This window comes from Thermobia domestica, chromosome 9, assembly GCF_964235325.1.
Source record: "Thermobia domestica chromosome 9, izTheDome1.hap1.1, whole genome shotgun sequence".
Taxonomy (NCBI): Eukaryota; Metazoa; Arthropoda; class Insecta; order Zygentoma; family Lepismatidae; genus Thermobia; species Thermobia domestica.
In genome coordinates this window covers 165,100,591-165,114,191 of record NC_137462.1, presented here as the reverse complement: position 1 = coordinate 165,114,191, position 13,601 = coordinate 165,100,591, and the positions used below count along the sequence as shown (strand labels likewise).

General features: G+C 34.0%; 1 long non-coding RNA gene across 1 annotated transcript in view; it reads right to left on the bottom strand.

Annotated features, from left to right (window-relative positions):
• The window catches only part of LOC145695166 (uncharacterized), a 150,054-nt gene extending 140,632 nt beyond the window's left edge, over positions 1-9,422 (bottom strand). Inside the window, exon 1 of the long non-coding RNA XR_014133121.1 lies at positions 9,346-9,422. This is a non-coding gene — a long non-coding RNA (uncharacterized LOC145695166). The remainder of the gene's footprint in view (positions 1-9,345) is intronic.
• Positions 9,423-13,601: the final 4,179 nt, after the last annotated feature.

The window sequence follows — 13,601 nt, the reverse complement described above, 5'->3', positions numbered from 1 at the left end:
AATTCCAATCCAACCATTATCCGCTCCCCCACACAGGATTAACAAACGTAAATTTTTAGCAGCGGTGTTAACAAACAAGAACGAAATCAAGAATGAAATAAACGTAGATTAATTGGGAGGAATACATATTACTTTGAACATTTTTTATTGTTGCGATTAATATCGATGGAATTAAAAGAGAGAATTTATAAAAGGTAATCTAATATGAATAAATGATGTACAGCAATATTAGACATTAATGAGAAAGTTCATGAATAAAAGACATTTCTGATTAATTGTGCCCTTGAAGAATAATGGCCTAAAACTTCTTTCTTAAAGTTGAAATTTGATTCAAATCACCTTGAGCAGTAATTGGCGAACTTTTCTTTAGAAGATGACCAAAGAAAAAAGAAAATTATTTCAGGTGGGTCAATATAATTTATTAAAATCGACACTGGTACATTTTACAAAATTCTTGTAATACTGACCCTATTAATGATCGAAACTTCTTATAATCTGCTTCGAACTTGAACGCACGATTCTCAAAAATAAATTAAATTCTCATCTGCCAGTTTGTTTCTAATGCAATTCTTTTGTAGGAACCCTATTCTTTATTTATTCGTCAGAATAGGAATCAATTTGCGGGTCGGATAGAACCTTTTTAGAGCGCCACGGACCATAATTTGCCCATCACTGACGTAAAGTAAAAAACTTATTATTATTGGTCTCGAACATCTCCTGAAATGTTTACATTTTTCTTTAAAGGAATATAGTAATTTACGCATTGAATACTTCCATCTTGTTAAGCTTCACTTTTCAGACTTCGAAGACCTAGTAATTCTATCCGTTATTGGCCCTACCCCAAAACAAAATACGGGAGCACAATACTCACAGAGGACTCAGTAAATTCATTCCCTGGCACATTGGCGGAACTTCATGCATATTTTTAACCTTTCTCATGATACATGGTTTGCAAACGCGTCTTCGGCATGGGATACCAAGGTTCGGTTCTCGATAGGAACACTTGTGATTCAGAGTCTATGTTAAACAGTCGGTCTACGTCTTGGTGCCGAAAAGGAATGATCGAATGAATTAATTTTGAAACGATCGAAATCGAATGCATACTTATTTCAATGCATCATGAAAATATTATTATGTCCCTATTTTAAAAGTTAATAAATATTTTAAATACACGAGGAACGAAGTTGGTTAACTTTTCATTAATACTTAGCTTTTGTACTCGTTTCGAAATCAGTATGTATGTTAATGGTTATGTAACTGGACGATTTTTTACAGAATCAATTTGAAGGGGAGAACGGTAACTCAGTGGTAGAGTGCTCATCTCTGGTTTGATACCAACCCATGGGAATTTGTTGTGGACAATACGATGTCCCTGGGTTTTCTCGGGCTTCTTTCATTTCCTCCTAGATTCTCACTCTACTTATTTCATAATTCACTTTCATTAATTCATCCATCTCCTTTAGCCCACGTAAAACTACAAATTTCATTTTATTTATTGAATCGATTGAGAAAATTTAACCGAAGAAAATAAATTAAGTAGTGTTGCCAACATCAATTAAATTTCACTTCTTGAATAGCTGGAATTCTCTGTGCTGAGTAAAGCATACAAAGTTAAGTTAAATAATTCTGTACGCCACGTTGGATATACAGGGTAGGCGAGAATTAACTCCCCGTTGAAAATTATAACTTATTTATTATTTATTCCGACACACAGTCCGAATTGTTCTGAAGGAAGTGTTAAATTTTCGTCCATGGAAATTACATTACTGTCAAGTCCTTGCAAACATACTGCTGGAGTTGTTGCAAACATTCCCAACTGTTTACGAAAACCGATGGATAATTGTGATGCTTAGCAATGCATAACGATTCTACCATTATAAGGGAAAATATACTTTTTGTTTCATTAAAATTGTTTAAGTATTTAAAAAGTTATAAACAATTTTCAATAGGGAGTTAATTCTCGCCCATCCTGCAACTTTTTCCTGTAATATTTGAACCTAATATCAGAATTTAAGGAATGCCTTCAAAGCAAAATACCAATGGAGGTTCCAAATCCGAAAGGCGGAAATTTTGGCACCGGAAATTTTGGCACCAGTAGTTTTGACACGGTAATTTTGGCATCGGTAATTTTGGCACCAAGAAACGAAGCAAACGGAAATTTTGGCACCATTTATAATAGAAGTACAGAAAATGTGAGAAAATACTCTGAATGTAATAGATATTTAAATTTACATGTTATTAACTAGAACTGCTCCAGCGCGACGAATCAAACCAGTGACGAATGTACAGTCAGCGACAAAATTTCTTTCTCTTCTGTAAAATTTATTTTGCTTATAACTTTGGAATTAATGGCCTGATTTGAGTAGTTTTCTGAAATTTACCGAAAACTATACTTGCTTTAAGTTGCTTTAAGTTCATACATAACTATATTAGATCTCCTGGTGGTGTACCAACAATTCTAATTTCCTTTATTTGCTCTTTCAGGGGAATGGATCGGAGCCAAAAACATTTTTATTCTATGACAATGGAGCAGAAGCTGAATCTAGACTTATCATTTTTGGGACAGAAAATTGTCTAAGAGAATTATCCAGCAGTGAAACATGGCTTATGGACGGTAACTTTTATATGGCTCCTAAACACTTCACCCAAGTGTATGTAATCCGAGTGCCGACAGGACAAACGTCCATCACAACAGTGTATGCTCTGATGGAACGAAAGACTCAAGCTTCGTACGAGGAATTGTTTCGAGCCGTAATTCAACGATGCAACGAACTGTCTCTTTTCCCTGATCTTGAAAACGTTGTCATGGATTTTGAAATAGCAGCAATGAATGCAATCAAGACAATGTTCGGTGATTTCATTCGTGTACGAGGTTGTTTCTTCCACTTAGCTCAGTCTACGTGGAGGAAAATTCAGGAATTTGGGCTTACAAATTTCTACAAACAGGATGAGGAATTTCGTATATTTTGTGGAAAATTGAACGGCCTTGCTTTTCTTCCAATACAAGATGTACGTCAAGGGATGCAACTGCTTAGAGAAGAGGCTGCAGAAGAAGCAATAGGGCTTGTGGATTACTTCGATCAGACCTACGTTTCCGGTACATACCGGCGTGTTCGGGCCTTTGGAAGAAACGACGATAACATACGTCTGAGAAATGTGCGCCCTATTTTCCCTCCAGAAGTATGGAATGTTCACGACGTCACAGTAAATAACGAACCAAGAACAAACAACATGTGCGAGTCCTGGAATAACAAGTTCAAACAGCTGGAGTTGGAGTCTCTCATCCGTCAATCTGGAAATGAATCCAATGCATCCAGCAGGATGAAGCCATGGTCTCGACACTGCTTTTGCAGATTGCTGTCCAACCAAGAAGACGAAGCGGATCTATGAGCATTTGCAGAAAAGACTTCAAAATTTGTGCTTGGCCTGCAATGCTGGAACAAAGAGCATGCAAGAATTTTTGCATGCTGTTTCATTTAATGTTGTGCACAACAAAAGTTAAAGATGTAAAGAAAAGGTGCAATGTTTTACAATTGGGATTATTGTGAACCATATATTATTGCAAATCATGTGTTATTGAAATTCATTTATTGATTTGTTAATTTTTCTTGCGTAAGTGTGTATTTAAGTTTTCTTAGTTAAGAGTTCAATAATTTCCATTTTGACTTGCTTTGAATACCTAATGAAGCTACCAATATTACCTTTTACTGGTGTTTGTACATTCGTCCCTGGTTTCATAATTTGTGCTGATACAGTTCTAGTCATTAACATGTGAACGTAAATAACTATTATATCAAGAGTATTTTCTATTTTTTTTTCTCTGTACTTCAATTTCCATGGTTCGAATCAGCTGTTACTGTTTGCACTTGGAAGTAAAATACAAACCCAGTGCAGTCTTCAGAAACTCAAAGAAGATACAGTTTTCCATAAATTACGGAAAACTTCTCAAATCAGTCCATTAATTCCAAAGTTAAAGGCAAATAAATTTTACAGAAGAGAAAGAAATTTTGTCGCTGACTGTACATTCGTCGCGCTGGAAGTCCTAGTTAATAACATGTGAATTTAAATATCTATTACATTCAGAGTATTTTCTCACATTTTTTCTGTACTTCAATTATAAATGGTGCCAAAATTTCCGTTTGCTTCGTTTCTTGGTGCCAAAATTACCGCGCCCCTCCAAATCCAAGGGATGATGTTGCGACGGGATGGGGTGAGAGGGGCAAATCCAGTTTGACCACCATTGCCGATGTGACCTCCCTGTTGTAGAACTCTAGAGCCACCCCTATTGCCATATTCCTATTTTAATTGTTCCTCCAAATGATACTGAACTACCTTTAAATATGGCATTTGCCAATTTGATTATATGTTTTCCCCGTATAGGTACCTTTTTCATGTACATGGAAGAAGCGGTTCGTGCCTAAAAATAAAGGAGCTTACCTCTTCAAGTGTTTGTAGTGAAAAGCAAAGCCGTCATTACATTCCAAGTGAGATTTGTGTTTGACTGAAATACATACAGGAATTCTAATGGCCGAATGGAAGAGAAAGCCACTACTAACTTTAATTAAGTTGTAATACTTCTACAACTTACAAATATATTTTTCTTGAAACTATTCACATTAAAAAAAGAAAAATAAAAATGTGCCACGTGACTGTTCCTGAGTATCATTAATCATTGAGCAATTTCCAGCCTATTTTTCTTACCTTTATCTGATCACGGTCATTTACAGATGATCGAAAGAATTGAATTTATCATGTCTTTTAATGTACGTATTTTCTATACAGTGAAACAATTGGCGAAAAAATAAAGTCGACTTAAAATATCACATAAATCTTCCTCTCTCCACAAACGTGAATTATCATGTGGTTAAACCCTAGCAGTTCATTTGTTTTGATTTCCCTTGAAAGTATGAATTTGAATCCCTCTTTATAAACTATAAGTGAATTTGAATCCCACTTTATAAGTTCATGTCTCATTTAGCCTTGGTACTGGAAAAGAACGTTAAACTACAAATAAGAGTGCGGCCAACCATGTACAGATTTAATTGTATTTAATGTTTACATCGTCACAGTGGAGTGGATTCTGCTCTAATCACCATATAGTGCTTACTAAGACAAATAAATGCAAGTACATGCTTGAAGATAATTAGATGATGAACAGAGAAATCCTAGGTAAACCCTGGTTAGATTACGATAATCGAGAGCTCTCGAGGGTTACCTAACTATGTGTATTTCTTAATTTTCCTAAATCCTGTCAAACGAATCATGGAATGCTTCAGCAATCAGGTATGATTTGCTTTTCTTTACATAAATCCTACAGGAAAGATGACAGTTAAAGTACAATGAATGTAGTATACCTATCTAGGCTTTCTTAAAAATTAAATAAATAACCAGACTTAATTTTATAATAATTGGTCTAAATTTAGAGAAAGTGTTCAATGTATACATAAGAGAATGAATCGCATAGATTCAAATTGACCTGTCCGCAATTTTCCTTTTTTTTTTAAATTGATAAAATGGATATTATAGGAAAACCACATACGAAATACTTTGACGAATTACCGATATCCTAGCAACAGTGTTATTCACGCATTTGATGCACGTCACTCCTTCCCCCCACATTTTTCTTTTCATTTACTTCTTTGGAAAGGCATAAACCCAATGAAAGCAAGTTTGTTTTTCTTCTTCTTCTTCTTTTCTTTTTTTTAATGAGTTTTACAACCGACCGATAAGACAAGAATGAATTCGTGGTGAGTGATTAATAGGTGTTGCAAATTACTATCAAGGTTTTTATGTTATCCATGAAAGGCACTTAAAGTTTACGTTGAATGGAATTTTCCACCTTTCATTATTGCTGTAAACTAACGAGGAAGAAGCAATTATACAGAAACGAATTGTTGATAGATTGAATAAATTTTAAAACAGCATTTACACAAAAATGTGTTCTCTATTCTATTCTATTCCACCCTTTCAGGTGTTTAATTTATAGTCTATTATATTCTATTAATCTCCCTTACAGGGATTTTATAAAAACTCTCAGCACTAAGGCCCAGTTGACTGCTTCACTAGTTTTGTTTTGAAGCGTTGTGATAAAATTATAATTGTATAAGGTGGCCCGTTCCAAACCTGGACGAATTAGCCTGTTTCAAGTAGTTCTGTTTTTTCTCTTATAGTCGCAGCTATAGAACCATGTCGACTCTATCACTAAAATTGTTTCAATATGCCCCGGCCATGAGGCCAAATGGCCGGTTCTAAGTGAAACTGCGAACACTAAAAGTTGTAAAAGAAAACGGAATGTAGTGGTCCCAGACATAGAAATTATTCAAAACAACTTAAAGATTGTATTTAACACTCATGTACTTATCCGTCTAGCAGCCATCTCCATTTCCTTGCGTTCTCTTAATCCAATTGTTATAAAATAATAATCATTAAAGAAGTTGCTACTTGGCTCAATATGATGCATACTAAATAATTATTAAATTTCTAGTATACTTACTTAAAAATAAATAAAAGGCCATTTTAATGTACTGTAACTACAATACTTTTTACTCTTAAACTGTAAAGAAAGTTTAATTAGAATTTACTTAACATAATTCGAAAATGTTTAATACTTGCAATATATTCCCTGATATTTGCAGTAATAAAACACCGATTTTAAAGATCCAGCTTGAACCAAGAACGCCTGACCTTCTGTTTATTTCATATCCTATCCAACTTGTTCCTGAACCTATATATGGGTTCAGAAATATGAAAGAATACAGTGGCGACTCTTGAGGGAATACACACAAGAAATAGTACATACATAGATAAGCTTTATTCCCTTAGCTTGTAGTGATAAAATTTAGTTTTTTCTTACTGATGCGACTTCCGTCAAGAGCCGCCGCTGAAAGAATAGTAAAATGCTTGAAGATCACTTGGTAATAAGTACAAAATCATTCTTTGAAGATGAATTACAGTACTTGATCCTGTAGTTCTATTCGAATTATGTTATTTTCCCTTAATTTATTATATACCTGCGTTTAGTGACAGAGGAACTATAAAAAAAATCCTTTTCACTTTTATATCTCTTATGTTTAGGCCTCATATCTAGTCTAGTAGTTTTTTTTGAGAGTCTGTGCTTCGCTCTCATTGTTCGAAACCACAGCCAAGAGTAAATGAGTGAATCACTACTTTGGTGTTAAACGCTGTTACTACAGAATTAAGATTTATAGAGGTGAATCATACATGTACAGTACATCCAGATTTACATGATTGCTAAGGATGTACAGTTATGTTTATAAAAAAACTTAGTCGATATTTTTAATGGATCTTCTGCTTATTTATTAATCTTTAAGACCGAAATATAAGACCTTAAAACCTGTATCTACGTAATTTAAAGACCTAAAAGAGATTAATAAATCATAACTTCACTGATGCAACTCTGCGTGTGATTTAGAATAGAAAGCTTTTTAATAGAAAGTGGTAGGAAATTATTTGTTATAATGAATGATGCATGGTCCAGAGTTAGAGGATTTGCAATATAATACAAGACAAATATTATATGAGTGAAGGGGAACTGACGGAAATGACATTTTTTAGACAGCAATACAACAGAAAATAATTGAACAGTGATAAAACAATAATATTAATACATTTATATTATTTTGTGCTTTCGACAGTCATCAAGGAAATTCTTCACAAAGTCATTATTAGTGTAGAAGAATAGTGTTTACTTCCTATGTAATAAGAAACATTGTTGATTTTTTTTTCATTTTTTTTAACCCTTGTTTCCGAAATACTATCCCAATTTGACATTCTTTACTGAAACAATACAGCATTCTATTCCCCCCCCCCCTGTAAACTTCATTAATAGGTAACTTTATGTGGAAGGTATTGCGGAATGCCAAAGGATACATGCATGCACCATAAATTTTATCCGCACTCCTTTTCCAAGTTACTTTTTGAATGAAAACGCGATTAACTTAATGTGTGTGTTAGAAGTGCATGATATTGAACTTAAAATGATATAGTCGAAGAATTTCCAAACGCATTGATTCTATTGAGAAGAACCACACCTTCATGCCAAAAACGCCAAAACAATTTATAAAAATAATTATTGCTCTCCTTAAGAATTTTTCTGGGCCTCTTTCACATGTCTTGATGATTAGTCATGAAGCCACCTCTGAAGCCAGTTTTCTTCTTAAAAAGAAAATCTTAGAGAAATATGCTATATACAAAACTAAGGAGATGATTTAAAATTGTTAAGTGCACTAAAATATATTAATAGTAGTAGTTATTTGAAAGGCAGAACATTACTGTTAACTGAAAACTCATTTATATTGTTAAAAATGAAAAACATTGATAAAATAGATATCCGGAAACAAGACCACAAAAAAGAGCACCACAATAATATACCAATAGCTGTACAGCGTATTCAAGGTCACACAAGTAATAATAGTGACCAATAAGAGAGTAGATGCGCTTGAAGCCTCAGAAAAAGTGACAATAGCCCGAAGCTTGTAACGGTTGGTATTGAAAAAACATGACCAAACTTGCTTCTGAGAGTAATTATTGTCTGCAATTCTCGTTGTATAAGACTATTTTTGGAAAACAAATACTCATTGAGCTCGCGTTCATAAACATTTACCGGTAAAATTTCTTAGTAAAAGCTGTCATTTTCTTATATAGTCACTTTAGCCGGCCGGCATCTTTCAAATATCTACAGTTCCTGCATTTCTTATAAGAAAAGACTGTCAAGATAGTAGTAAAACATACACACTGTTGAAAAGAAATAATGACGATGAATAATGATAGACAAAAATTATATATTTGAATTAAATAAAATGCCCGGTAACTTATATATAGTTTCAGGACTGTAGTGTCAAATTCATTAGACACAGACTACAGCTAAGTTACACAATTATCAACAGAAATAAGAATTAAAAATTAAAAGACTGCAAGATAAAATAGAATACAAACAAAACAATAACGAACAAGTGTAATGTATCGATTACGGGAAATTACAGGTGGATTCGGGTATCGGTCTCAGCTGTAGTCTCAGTACTTAATTCCCAACAATCGTAAAATATGAAACTGCAGAAATAAATGTGAGAAAAAAATGAAACAAACAATAATAATGTTTCTAACAACATTAATAGTTTTGAGTCTTATTATTTAGGTCGTAACATTGTCCTATTATACATTTCACCTACCACAATGAGTTCGGAACAACAAAATGTACAGTATTTCATAATTATGCGAGAAAAGAATTAAGAAAGGTTTCGTGAATGGCAATTATGAGGACTATGTAGTAGTAAACACTCAGGAAAGAATGTTTGATCGCTTGTTTGAAGAATGAATTTCACTTACGTTCTATTCCTCTTTGGTGGTACACACGCTGACGAAGTCTTCAACAAGGAAAACCACACACACTTCCGTCTGCATTCAAAATACTATAGTAGAGTAGTAAATAGCGAGTTAACCATTCAATCCAGACAATAGTAATTTAATCTAGATTATCGTTGATATACGTAATAAATTAATACGGGTCCTTTTACAACAAAAATGAAATATTAATTCTGTTTTTTCTTAATGTGTGTACAGTAAAAATAAATTTTAAGATTCATTTAAATGTTTATTTTCAAACTAAGTTCTTTTCACCCAAGTTTTCAAGTCTATTTGCCTTTTATTATTCAGGTCTTAATTAGTGCAACGAGAACATTTATCATGTGTTAATAGTCTTTAATTTCTCTTTTAAAACGAGCAAGAATTGTTTGTTTTATCAATTAAAAAGGGTGCATACACAGTATTCAAATATCAAACAAATACTATTTCTTTGAATAATTGGTAAACATGAAAACGCCTATACATATGAATTAACTAAAATGAACACTGTCAAGAGACATTGAATGTACAAGAACATGTTAATATTTCCTACGGAAGACAAGTTGAGAAAAATTTGAATTAAATTATAATAAAGTAACCGTATTATTCATAATCTTGGAAAATAAATTTCCATAAGGAAAATCAGCTTTCGAGACGATCAGTAAAAGTGACTTAAAAATTTCAGGCATTCTGGTTAAATTCTACGCTTTTCCCAGGTTTTTCAGGCCCAGAAAAATTTGAAGCTCTTCAGATAATGTAGACATGATATGCTTTCAATTTTAAAATACCCTTCCCCCTAAATTATTTTGTTTAAACATACTAGTATGTATGGAGAAACCAAGTTGGAAAAATATAGAAAAATCTGATTTTGGACTGGCAGGATTCGAACTTCAATATACAAGTAATCGTAGTATAGAATAACTTTTAATGTACGTTCAGTTCAAGCAGAAAAGTTCCTGGCTCAGTGGTAGAGTGTTCACCTCCGGTGCTTGGGGTCCCTGGTTCGATCCCAGCTCGCGCCGTATGGACTTTGTGGTGGACAAACACCGTGCTCGTGGGTTTTCTCGGGGTTCTCCCGTTTCCTCCCACTTTCTTCATTCCACCATTTCACTCATCTCTCATATTCACCGTCTCCTTTAGCCTCACCGGCATAACCGTGGGACGTAAAACTGAAAGATTTCATTTCATTTTCATTTCATTTCAAAAAAGTTCCTTATTTAAAATGCCCATGAGAAGCGACTTACCTATACAAGATCTAATTGTATTGTTAGTACCTAAAATTATTAAGCATTTGATCGTCAGCAAATGGGAGATTGGTGTTTAAGATCCAACAAATCCAGTAATTCTTCTTCTTAGTATTCTCAACTTTTTCCAAATATAGGTAAAAAAAGAAAGAAAGAAAAAGAAAAAAACTATTTATCTTGATATGAATTATATAAATCTTATCAATATTTGTTCTCCGTGAATTTTCCTGACTTTTCACACCGATTACACCCTGTTTCAGTTACACTGTTGTCCCTTTCAAATATATTTCATTCATTATGATGGAGAAAATAAATGCGGAAAAAGATGCAGGAAACACTGATCGATGAATGAATTATTATTTGGGTCACGCAATATTACATAACCGTTTGTCGAGTTCTGTTGTCAACTCTTCAAACGAACTGTAACGCACATACAACGAATAGATCCAACTGCCATTTCATTAATCAATATAAACAAAAGATTGTTAAATGTAATGATACCAGCACAATTAGATATACACACTCTTACGAACTGACCAATTAGAACACCATTTTCAGTACCATTCACTGAATTGCATTCTCGTTACACGAAAGAAAACAGAATTAAAATTGTAAAAATATTTATCTTATTTCCTAGTGTTCCGCTTATGAATTAAACTGGTACGCTCGTTCCTGCTATTGACAAAAATAATGTGTAAATAGACTCTTGCTGACTGTACACGTTACAAGTTCTACGAAAACATTCATTGTGTACAGAAATTAAGATGCTATGGCACTGAAAAACTATGTTCCACAAAAATAATAATAAAACGCATAAACAAAAATAAAATTACAAAATCACAAACTATAGATGACCAAGAATCCTTCCAATTTCCTTACTCTTAAAATTATACAGTGGTAAAACGCTCATATCTGGTGCGAGGGTCCCCGGTTCGATCCCAAGTTATGTTAGTCTGGTGGACAACATGTTCGCGAGTTTTTTCAACATACTCCCGATTTCCTCCACATGCTCATTCCACAAATTATTTCATACTCACTCAGTTTCGAAATCATAATTACTGTCTCCTTTAGCCTAGGGCGTTGGATCGCTCAACCTTCCGGAAATTGACGGTATTCCACTCCTTTCTTCGTCATGAAATTCCAGTACTTGCGGACATTTTTGATATCCACGCACGAGTTACCATACACTTCCGCAAATTGGCAATGAATTTAACATTGGTTTAACGTCTTTTGCGTTAAAAAAAAAAAAAAGAAAAAAAAACTGTGGGAAGTCTACAACAAATGTCTGCCAAGCCAAAACTGAGCATCCCAACGAGATTCATGCAGGCTAGCTTGCGAGTGGGGAAAACACCAAAAACACAACTCTATTGCCAGCAATTTCCCAGCGTTCCTAGCGCTTTGAAGACCTTACTTTTGGGACTACCTTCGCAAAACAGACTTCTTGCCTCTTAACATTTACTCTACACTTATCGGTACATTTTTTCTTTTTCCAAAAAAATTCGAACCACCACTTCAAGGAGTTATAATTTTATACTACATTGTGGATATGACTGTAACTAGTTGTGCCAGATGACTAAACATGTAAATTCGGAGTTTCAACAAAATTTGCAAGATATTTCACGATACCCTTATATTCTCGGGGTTAATGGGAGCAAGGTGACTCAGTGGTAGAGCGCTTACCTCTGGTGCGTGTGATTCCTGGTTTGATCTCCGACCCAGTAAGTTTGTGCTGGACAACATGGTGTCCACGTGTTTTTTCGGAGTACTCGCGTTTCTTCGCACTTTTTTATTCCACTAATTCTTACATCACAATTCACTTGCTTTAATCATTGTGAAGCTTAGTCTAAAAGGGCATAGATGGCGAGACGTTACACTAAAATACTTAATTTCATTTTTCTCGGGGTTTTAAATTTTCGTATAAATTAAAAAAACTGAGCCTTTTCGGACTTCATGTTAAGAGGTTACTGCGATGACTAATTCCCTACTTAATTCTATACCACTTTACAAATAACTCCATTTTACTTTATACATGATATACGCAGATCAATACAGAAAAAAGTAAGTAATAATAATATAATGCTCGCTTCTTGAGTGAAGATTCGAAGGTTATATTTGTCGCAGTATTTGCTGGTCAAACATCATGCTTACAGGTTGACATTCCATTTCTTTTGTGTGAGTAAAAGGCACGAAAAATCAGGTAGAAACTAATTTTCCTTTCATTTACCGAAAAAAAAAAGACTCCGAATTTAGGGAAACAAAATCCTATTTATTGTTATGAGTAACACCAATATGCAAATTTCAAAACATTTAAGATTGAATTGGATATGAGTTTAGCATCTAGTTCAGCACTGAGGCTATATAAGACATGAACCAACAGTTTAATGTGGGATCCGAACTACATGAGCTGAGCTCACGCTGGCAATCGAACCTGGGTCTCTCACACATCAAAGGCGCGCACATTCTACACATAGCCACAAGGGAGCTCTCAAAACATTTAAGAGTACGGGCTGCATAAACGCCTAGGTAAAAATATTTTGATATTCTTAAAATCCTTATTATAAACGCACGACACCTGAGTTTATTAGTCATGTTAATTTTTAACAATTCAGTCAGGCTAATAGTTGTTGCTAGCTGTGCTGTCTCCTACATGACGTCAAGAGATGTCCCTAAAGTCGCAGACTAGCCTAAGACTTGGGGGCAAAAATAAGCATAAATCATGCAAAAATTACAGTAAGTGAAAATCCTAGATTACATATGTAAATCCTGGTATAGATCTGTCATAGTAACTGGTGAAATTTTCAATAGGAACTCCCATCTTTGTCAGTGACTCTTCCTTAAAACATCAACAGCAAATTTATCACATTACATGATATCCATCGTTGAGATGCAGAAATAAATTTTAAAAAAGTTTCTTCTAGTAAAAAAAAAAAAAAAAAAAAAAAAAAAAAGTCTGAGAATTAAAAGTTTTCAGTTTAATGCCCTTTGGGATAAGGAAGA